Source organism: Anopheles funestus, unplaced genomic scaffold, assembly GCF_943734845.2.
Source record: "Anopheles funestus unplaced genomic scaffold, idAnoFuneDA-416_04 scaffold_26_ctg1, whole genome shotgun sequence".
Lineage (NCBI taxonomy): Eukaryota > Metazoa > Arthropoda > Insecta > Diptera > Culicidae > Anopheles > Anopheles funestus.
This window is the reverse complement of record NW_026045357.1, coordinates 252883-263065: the sequence shown is the minus strand read 5'-3', so window position 1 is coordinate 263065 and position 10183 is coordinate 252883.

Sequence of the window (10183 nt, the reverse complement as noted above, 5' to 3'; positions counted from 1 at the left end):
CTAAGGTGTCTTGGCAAATGTGTCTTGGCTAATGTGTCTTGGCTAAGGTGTCTTGGCTAAGGTGTCTTGGCTAAGGTGTCTTGGCTAAGGTGTCTTGGCTAAGGTGTCTTGGCTAATATGTCTTGGCTAATGTGTCTTTGCTAAGGTGTCTTGGCTAATGTGTCTTTGCTAAGGTGTCTTGGCTAATGTGTCTTGGCTAATGTGTGTTGGCTAATGTGTCTTGGCTAAGGTGTCTTGGCTAAGGTGTCTTGGCTAAGGTGTCTTGGCTATGGTGTCTTGGCGAATGTTTCTCGGCTAATGTGTCTTGGCTAAGGTGTCTTTGCTAAGGTGTCTTGGCTAATGTGTCTTGGCTAATGTGTCTTGGCTAATGTGTCTTGGCTAAGGTGTCTTGGCTAATGTGTCTTGGCTAATGTGTCTTGGCTAAGGTGTCTTGGCTAATGTGTCTTGGCTAATGTGTCTTGGCTAATGTAACTTGCCTAAGGTGTCTTGGCTAAGGTGTCTTGGCTAAGGTGTCTTGGCTAATATGTCTTGGCTAATGTGTCTTTGCTAAGGTGTCTTGGCTAAAGTGTCTTGGCTAAGGTGTCTTGGCAAATGTGTCTTGGCTAATGTAACTTGCCTAAGGTGTCTTGGCTAAGGTGTCTTGGCTAAGGTGTCTTGGCTAAGGTGTCTTGGCTAATGTGTCTTTGCTAAGGTGTCTTGGCTAAAGTGTCTTGGCTAAGGTGTCTTGGCAAATGTGTCTTGGCTAATGTGTCTTGGCTAATGTGTCTTGGCTAAGGTGTCTTGGCTAATGTGTCTTGGCTAAGGTGTCTTGGCTTAAGTGTCTTCGCTAAGGTGTCTTGTTTAAGGTGTCTTGGCTAATGTGTCTTGGCTAATGTGTCTTGGCTAATGTGTGTTGGCTAATGTGTCTTTGCTAAGGTGTCTTGGCTAATGTGTCTTTGCTAAGGTGTCTTGGCTAATGTGTCTTGGCTAATGTGTCTCGGCTAATGTGTCTTGGCTAAGGTGTCTTGGCTAAGGTGTCTTGGCTAAGGTGTCTTGGCTAATGTGTCTTGGCTAATGTGTCTTGGCTAATGTGTCTTGGCTAAGGTGTCTTGGCTAATGTGTCTTGGCTAAGGTGTCTTGGCTAATGTGTCTTGGCTTATGTGTCTCGGCTAATGTGTCTTGGCTAATGTGTCTTGGCTAATGTGTCTTGGCTAATGTGTGTTGGATAATGTGTCTTGGCTAAGGTGTCTTGGCTAAGGTGTCTTGGCTAAGGTGTCTTGGCTAAGGTGTCTTGGCTAATGTGTCTTGGCTAATGTAACTTGCCTAAGGTGTCTTGGCTAAGGTGTCTTGGCTAAGGTGTCTTGGCTAATATGTCTTGGCTAATGTGTCTTTGCTAAGGTGTCTTGGCTAATGTGTCTTTGCTAAGGTATCTTGGCTAAGGTGTCTTGGCTAAGGTGTCTTGGCTTAAGTGTCTTCGCTAAGGTGTCTTGTTTAAGGTGTCTTGGCTAATGTGTCTTGGCTAATGTGTCTTGGCTAATGTGTGTTGGCTAATGTGTCTTTGCTAAGGTGTCTTGGCTAATGTGTCTTTGCTAAGGTGTCTTGGCTAATGTGTCTTGGCTAATGTGTCTCGGCTAATGTGTCTTGGCTAAGGTGTCTTGGCTAAGGTGTCTTGGCTAAGGTGTCTTGGCTAATGTGTCTTGGCTAATGTGTCTTGGCTAATGTGTCTTGGCTAAGGTGTCTTGGCTAATGTGTCTTGGCTAAGGTGTCTTGGCTAATGTGTCTTGGCTTATGTGTCTCGGCTAATGTGTCTTGGCTAATGTGTCTTGGCTAATGTGTCTTGGCTAATGTGTGTTGGATAATGTGTCTTGGCTAAGGTGTCTTGGCTAAGGTGTCTTGGCTAAGGTGTCTTGGCTAAGGTGTCTTGGCTAATGTGTCTTGGCTAATGTAACTTGCCTAAGGTGTCTTGGCTAAGGTGTCTTGGCTAAGGTGTCTTGGCTAATATGTCTTGGCTAATGTGTCTTGGCTAAGGTGTCTTGGCTAATGTGTCTTTGCTAAGGTGTCTTGGCTAATGTGTCTTGGCTAATGTGTCTTGGCTAATGTGTGTTGGCGAATGTGTCTTGGCTAATGTGTGTTGGCTAATGTGTCTTGGCTAAGGTGTCTTGGCAAAGGTGTCTTGGCTAATGTGTCTTGGCTAATGTGTCTTGGCTAATGTGTCTCGGCTAATGTGTCTTGGCTAATGTGTTGTGGCTAATGTGTCTTGGCTAATGTGTCTTGGCTAATGTGTCTTGGCTAATGTGTCTTGGCTAATGTAACTTGCCTAAGGTGTCTTGGCTAAGGTGTCTTGGCTAAGGTGTCTTGGCTAAGGTGTCTTGGCTAATGTGTCTTTGCTAAGGTGTCTTGGCTAATGTGTCTTGGCTAATGTGTCTTGGCTAAGGTGTCTTGGCTAATGTGTCTTGGCTAATGTGTCTTGGCTAAGGTGTCTTGGCTAATGTGTCTTGGCTAATGTGTCTTGGCTAATGTGTCTTGGCTAATGTAACTTGCCTAAGGTGTCTTGGCTAAGGTGTCTTGGCTAAGGTGTCTTGGCTAATATGTCTTGGCTAATGTGTCTTTGCTAAGGTGTCTTGGCTAATGTGTCTTTGCTAAGGTATCTTGGCTAAGGTGTCTTGGCTAAGGTGTCTTGGCAAATGTGTCTTGGCTAATGTGTCTTGGCTAAGGTGTCTTGGCTAATGTGTCTTGGCTAATGTGTCTTGGCTAAGGTGTCTTGGCTTAAGTGTCTTGGCTAATGTGTCTTGGCTAATGTGTCTTGGCTAAGGTGTCTTGGCTAATGTGTCTTGGCTAAGGTGTCTTGGCTAAGGTGTCTTGGCTATGGTGTCTTGGCGAATGTTTCTCGGCTAATGTGTCTTGGCTAATGTGTCTTGGCAAAGGTGTCTTGGCTAATGTGTCTTGGCTAAGGTGTCTTGGCTTAAGTGTCTTCGCTAAGGTGTCTTGGCTAATGTGTCTTGGCTAAGGTGTCTTGGCTAATGTGTCTTGGCTAATGTGTCTCGGCTAATGTGTCTTGGCTAAGGTGTCTTGGCTAATGTGTCTTGGCTAATGTGTCTTGGCTAATGTGTCTTGGCTACGGTGTCTTGGCTAATGTGTCTTGGCTAATGTGTCTTGGCTAAGGTGTCTTGGCTAATGTAACTTGCCTAAGGTGTCTTGGCTAAGGTGTCTTGGCTAAGGTGTCTTGGCTAATATGTCTTGGCTAAGGTGTCTTGGCTATGGTGTCTTGGCGAATGTTTCTCGGCTAATGTGTCTTGGCTAATGTGTCTTGGCTAAGGTGTCTTGGCTAATGTGTCTTGGCTAAGGTGTCTTGGCTTAAGTGTCTTCGCTAAGGTGTCTTGGCTAAGGTGTCTTGTTTAAGGTGTCTTGGCTAATGTGTCTTGGCTAATGTGTCTTGGCTAATGTGTCTTGGCTAAGGTGTCTTGGCTAATGTGTCTTGGCTAATGTGTCTTGGCTTATGTGTCTTGGCTAAGGTGTCTTGGCTAATGTGTCTTGGCTAATGTGTCTTGGCTAAGGTGTCTTGGCTAATGTGTCTTGGCTAATGTGTCTTGGCTAATGTGTCTTGGCTAATGTAACTTGCCTAAGGTGTCTTGGCTAAGGTGTCTTGGCTAAGGTGTCTTGGCTAATATGTCTTGGCTAATGTGTCTTTGCTAAGGTGTCTTGGCTAATGTGTCTTTGCTAAGGTATCTTGGCTAAGGTGTCTTGGCTAAGGTGTCTTGGCAAATGTGTCTTGGCTAATGTGTCTTGGCTAAGGTGTCTTGGCTAATGTGTCTTGGCTAATGTGTCTTGGCTAAGGTGTCTTGGCTTAAGTGTCTTGGCTAATGTGTCTTGGCTAATGTGTCTTGGCTAAGGTGTCTTGGCTAATGTGTCTTGGCTAAGGTGTCTTGGCTAAGGTGTCTTGGCTATGGTGTCTTGGCGAATGTTTCTCGGCTAATGTGTCTTGGCTAATGTGTCTTGGCTAAGGTGTCTTGGCTAATGTGTCTTGGCTAAGGTGTCTTGGCTTAAGTGTCTTCGCTAAGGTGTCTTGGCTAATGTGTCTTGGCTAAGGTGTCTTGGCTAATGTGTCTTGGCTAATGTGTCTTGGCTAAGGTGTCTTGGCTAATGTGTCTTGGCTAATGTGTCTTGGCTATGGTGTCTTGGCGAATGTTTCTCGGCTAATGTGTCTTGGCTAATGTGTCTTGGCTAATGTGTCTCGGCTAATGTGTCTTGGCTAATGTGTCTCGGCTAATGTGTCTTGGCTAAGGTGTCTTGTTTAAGGTGTCTTGGCTAATGTGTCTTGGCTAATGTGTCTCGGCTAATGTGTCTTGGCTAAGGTGTCTTGGCTAATGTGTCTTGGCTAATGTGTCTCGGCTAATGTGTCTTGGCTAAGGTGTCTTGGCTAAGGTGTCTTGGCTAAGGTGTCTTGGCTAATGTGTCTTGGCTAATGTGTCTTGGCTAATGTGTCTCGGCTAAGGTGTCTTGGCTAATGTGTCTTGGCTAAGGTGTCTTGGCTAATGTGTCTTTGCTAATGTGTCTCGGCTAATGTGTCTTGGCTTATGTGTCTCGGCTAATGTGTCTTGGCTAAGGTGTCTTGTTTAAGGTGTCTTGGCTAATGTGTCTTGGCTAATGTGTCTCGGCTAATGTGTCTTGGCTAAGGTGTCTTGGCTAATGTGTCTTGGCTAATGTGTCTCGGCTAATGTGTCTTGGCTAAGGTGTCTTGGCTAAGGTGTCTTGGCTAAGGTGTCTTGGCTAAGGTGTCTTGGCTAATGTGTCTTGGCTAATGTGTCTTGGCTAATGTGTCTTGGCTAATGTGTCTCGGCTAATGTGTCTTGGCTAAGGTGTCTTGGCTAATGTGTCTTGGCTAATGTGTCTCGGCTAATGTGTCTTGGCTAATGAGTCTTGGCTAATGTGTCTTGGCTAAGGTGTCTTGGCTAATGTGTCTTGGCTAATGTGTCTTGGCTAATGTGTCTTGGCTAATGTGTCTTGGCTAAGGTGTCTTGGCTAATGTGTCTTGGCTAATGTATTTTGGCTTAGGAGTCTTGGCTTAGATGTCTTGGCTAAGGTGTCTTGGCTAAGGTGTCTTGGCTAAGGTGTCTTGGCTAATGTGTCTCGGCTAATGTGTCTTGGCTAATGTGTCTCGGCTAATGTGTCTTGGCTAAGGTGTCTTGGCTAAGGTGTCTTGGCTAAGGTGTCTTGGCTAATGTGTCTTGGCTAAGATGTCTTGGCTAAGGTGTCTTGGCTAATGTGTCTCGGCTAATGTGTCTCGGCTAATGTGTCTTGGCTAAGGTGTCTTGGCTAAGGTGTCTTGGCTAATGTGTCTTGGCTAATGTGTCTCGGCTAATGTGTCTCGGCTAATGTGTCTTGGCTAATGTGTCTTGGCTAATGTGTCTTGGCTAAGGTGTCTTGGCTAAGGTGTCTTGGCTAATGTGTCTAGGCTAAGATGTCTTGGCTAAGGTGTCTCGGCTAATGTGTCTCGGCTAATGTGTCTTGGCTAAGATGTCTTGGCTAAGGTGTCTTGGCTAAGGTGTCTAGGCTAAGGTGACTTGGCTAAGGTGTCTTGGCTAATGTGTCTTGGCTAAGGTGTCTCGGCTGATGTGTCTTGGCTAATGAGTCTTCGCTAATGTGTCTTGGCTAATGTGTCTCGGCTAATGTGTCTTGGCTAAGGTGTCTTGGCTAATGTGTCTTGGCTAAGGTGTCTTGGCTAATGTGTCTTGGCTAAGATGTCTTGGCTAATGTGTCTTGGCTAATGTGTCTTGGCTAAGGTGTCTTGGCTAATGTGTCTTGGCTAAGGTGTCTTGGCTAAGGTGTCTTGCCTATGGTGTCTTGGCGAATGTTTCTCGGCTAATGTGTCTTGGCTAATGTGTCTTGGCTAAGGTGTCTTGGCTAATGTGTCTTGGCTAAGGTGTCTTGTTTAAGGTGTCTCGGCTAATGTGTCTTGGCTAAGGTGTCTTGGCTAATGTGTCTTGGCTAATGTGTCTCGGCTAATGTGTCCTGGCTAAGGTGTCTTGGCTAATGTGTCTTGGCTAATGTGTCTCGGCTAATGTGTCTTGGCTAAGGTGTCTTGGCTAAGGTGTCTTGGCTAAAGTGTCTTGGCTAATGTGTCTTGGCTAAGATGTCTTGGCTAATGTGTCTTGGCTAAGGTGTCTTGGCTAAGGTGTCTTGGCTAAAGTGTCTTGGCTAATGTGTCTTGGCTAAGATGTCTCGGCTAATGTGTCTCGGCTAATGTGTCTTGAATAAGGTGTCTTGGCTAATGTGTCTTGGCTAAGGTGTCTTGGCTAATGTGTCTTGGCTAAGGTGTCTTGGCTAATGCGTCTTGGCTAATGTGTCTTGGATAAGGTGTCTTGGCTTATGTGTCTTGGTTAATGTGTCTTGGCTTATGTGTCTCGGCTAATGTGTCTTGGCTAAGGTGTCTTGGCTAAGGTGTCTTGGCTAATGTGTCTCGGCTAATGTGTCTTGGCTAAGGTGTCTTGGCTAAGGTGTCTTGGCTAAGGTGTCTTGGCTAATGTGTCTTGGCTAAGGTGTCTTGGCTTAAGTGTCTTGGCTAATGTGTCTTGGCTAATGTGTCTTGGCTAAGGTGTCTTGGCTAAGGTGTCTTGGCTAATGTGTCTTGGCTAAGGTGTCTTGGCTAATGTGTCTTGGCTAAGGTGTCTTGGCTAAGGTGTCTTGGCAAATGTGTCTTGGCTAATGTGTCTTGGCTAAGGTGTCTTGGCTATGGTGTCTTGGCTAAGGTGTCTTGGCTAATGTGTCTTGGCTAAGATGTCTTGGCTAATGTGTCTCGGCTAATGTGTCTTGGCTAATGTGTCTTGGCTAAGATGCTTGGCTAAGGTGTCTTGGCTAAGGTGTCTTGGCTAAGGTGACTTGGCTAAGGTGTCTTGGCTAAGGTGTCTCGGCTAATGTGTCTCGGCTAATGTGTCTTGGCTAATGTGTCTCGGCTAATGTGTCTTGGCTAAGGTGTCTTGGCTAATGTGTCTTGGCTAAAGTGTCTTGGCTAATGTGTCTTGGCTAATGTGTCTTGGCTAATGTGTCTTAGCTAATGTGTCTTGGCTAAAGTGTCTTGGCTAATGTGTCTTGGCTAATGTGTCTTGGCTAAGGAGTCTTGGCTAAGGTGTCTTTGCTAATGTGTCTTGGGTAATGTGTCTTGGCTAATGTGTCTTGGCTAATGTGTCTTGGCTAAGGTGTCTTGGCTAAGGTGTCTTGGCTAAGGTGTCTTGGCTAATGTGTCTTGGCTAATGTGTCTTGGCTAAGGTGTCTTGGCTAAGGTGTCTTGGCTAAGGTGTCTTGCCCTAGCGACAAAAATGACCACAAATTCATCCAAACTCCATATAAAAAAAACGCCGACCCTCTAAAAATGACCGCGCTGTCCCAAAAATTCACGATAAGAGCAAAAACCTTCATTCGAGAACACGAAAATGTTCATCGTCTTCTCGGCCGGTCATTTGCTCCTACTCTTGCTTCCTCTTGCCTTGCTGCTCGTACCCACAAGCGTCCGTCGTCACGAGTACGATGAATTTTGCACCCTGCATTGCTTCTTGTTTCACACCCCCCTGACCCATATGCATTGCACACACACGATGTCCCTTTAAATTCTCTTGATTGTACTTGCCTCTTTGTCAAAACTGTTCTGAAATGAACGTGAAAGAGCATCGTCAAGCTGCGGTGGTTCTATTGATATGATTATTTTTTGCATGTTTCAAAACCTATTGCCGTTCGATCATTGCAAGGTATGTCGTCTTTACCACGTGGATCATACGGACTGCATTTCCTTTCGAAAGCGTCTACGATATTTTACATGAAAAATAATTTTAATGATAATAATGATAATGATTGTTTTCATGTAATGAAGAAATTTGTTACGCTGGTATATTATCACCAACAATATCAAATTTTTGAATTGTTATTGAAATTCAGTAAAAACAATCACCAGCAGCACCTCTACAAACAAAATAGATGACACGGCACATGATTTTGAAAGATTGATCGAAGATCACGAATGCAGTGAAGGTGAAGGTGCACTGAATGCGCAAGACAAAATGTGCTGTGATTAATTCGCTTTATCACAGAGTAAGAGAAAATGGGCCAGTTAACCAGAACCTAAATCGTTAGCCATGCGACAAAATATAACATTTTTGGAAAAGAAAATATTAAGCTATGTTTACATAAGCAACTTAATCAAAATTTAGAGATATCTTGCCTCTAATGTTAAATTTTTTTTAATCATTATTTATCATATGCTTTATCGAATGTACGTCCATTTGATATTAATTGATTAAAAAAAGATAATTTTTCATGTTTTCGAATGGCGAGGACGCATATCTAGCATTGCATTCGATTAATAAAAAAACGGGAATGTTGCGCTTTGCTCATGAAAAATACGTCTTACCTCTTACATATTTCCACCAAAATCCTAAGAGTACTAAAGAGTGTATAGACGTGTTCCCTCCTAGACCATGGTTGCATAAATCTTTCCTTCCACCGATTTTTTATATAACGTTCTTCGCGCGCGGACGAAAACCCAATTTTTGTAGTCCTGATCGTAGCGGCAGGACATTTAGTATAGGGAAACGTATCTAAATTGAGTTCAAATCACATCAACACATAAATTTTCATCCTTCAATTCCATCCATAGGCGAACAAGAAAAAGAGACTCTCTCTCTCACAACAACAACAGTTCAGTTGGTTGAGGTTAAATTTAGGCAAAAATATATCCCCCTCCACAATTCTACAGATGCAAGCGAAGCCTGGCGCGCATACAGGAAATAAAAGGATAAGGAAGAGAGAGTTATAAATAGAACATACGGCTGAGCCAATCACAACACGCGATTAGGAGGGGGAAGCGTGCTTAGAGCTACCCAGATAACAAAATTTTTGCTTTCGGTTCACGGCAGGTTACGATTCATTTTAGTACGGGTCTTGTTCATTTTGGCAAAAGGTCGAGGGACCACGACACGTCGACCCTCGCCTCGACCCTGGCTCGACCATTTTCAGAATGAATATTTTGGGATGAATTTGTGGTCATTTTTGTCGCTAGGGTGGCTAATGTGTCTTGGCTAAGGTGTCTTGGCTTAGGTGTCTTGGCTAATGTGTCTTGGCTAAGATGTCTTGGCTAAGGTGTCTTGGCTAAGGTGTCTTGGCTAAGGTGTCTTGGCTAATGTGCCTTGGCTAATGTGTCTTGGCTAATGTGTCTTGGCTAATGTGTCTCGGCTAATGTGTCTTGGCTAAGGTGTCTTGGCTAAGGTGTCTTGGCTAAGGTGTCTTGGCTAATGTGTCTTGGCTAAGATGTCTTGGCTAAGGTGTCTTGGCTAAGGTGTCTTGGCTAATGTGTCTTGGCTAAGGTGTCTTGGCTAATGTGTCTTGGCTAATGTGTCTTGGCTAATGTGTCTTGGCTAATGTGTCTCGGCTAATGTGTCTTGGCTAAGGTGTCTTGGCTAAGGTGTCTTGGCTAAGGTGTCTTGGCTAATGTGTCTTGGCTAAGATGTCTTGGCTAAGGTGTCTTGGCTAAGGTGTCTTGGCTAATGTGTCTTGGTTAAGGTGTCTTGGCTAATGTGTCTTGGCTAATGTGTCTTGGCTAATGTGTCTTGGCTAATGTGTCTCGGCTAATGTGTCTTGGCTAAGGTGTCTTGTTTAAGGTGTCTTGGCTAATGTGTCTTGGCTAATGTGTCTCGGCTAATGTGTCTTGGCTAAGGTGTCTTGGCTAATGTGTCTTGGCTAATGTGTCTCGGCTAATGTGTCTTGGCTAAGGTGTCTTGGCTAAGGTGTCTTGGCTAAGGTGTCTTGGCTAATGTGTCTTGGCTAAGGTGTCTTGGCTAAGGTGTCTTGGCTAATGAGTCTCGGCTAATGTGTCTTGGCTAAGGTGTCTTGTTTAAGGTGTCTTGGCTAATGTGTCTTGGCTAATGTGTCTCGGCTAATGTGTCTTGGCTAAGGTGTCTTGTTTAAGGTGTCTTGGCTAATGTGTCTTGGCTAATGTGTCTTGGCTAATGTGTCTTGGCTAAGGTGTCTTGGCTAATGTGTCTTGGCTAAGGTGTCTTGGCTAAGGTGTCTTGGCTAATGTGTCTTGGCTAATGTGTCTTGGCTAATGTGTCTTGGCTAAGGTGTCTTGGCTAATGTGTCTTGGCTAAGATGTCTTGGCTAAGGTGTCTTGGCTAAGGTGTCTTGGCTAAGGTGTCTTGGCTAATGTGTCTTGGCTAAG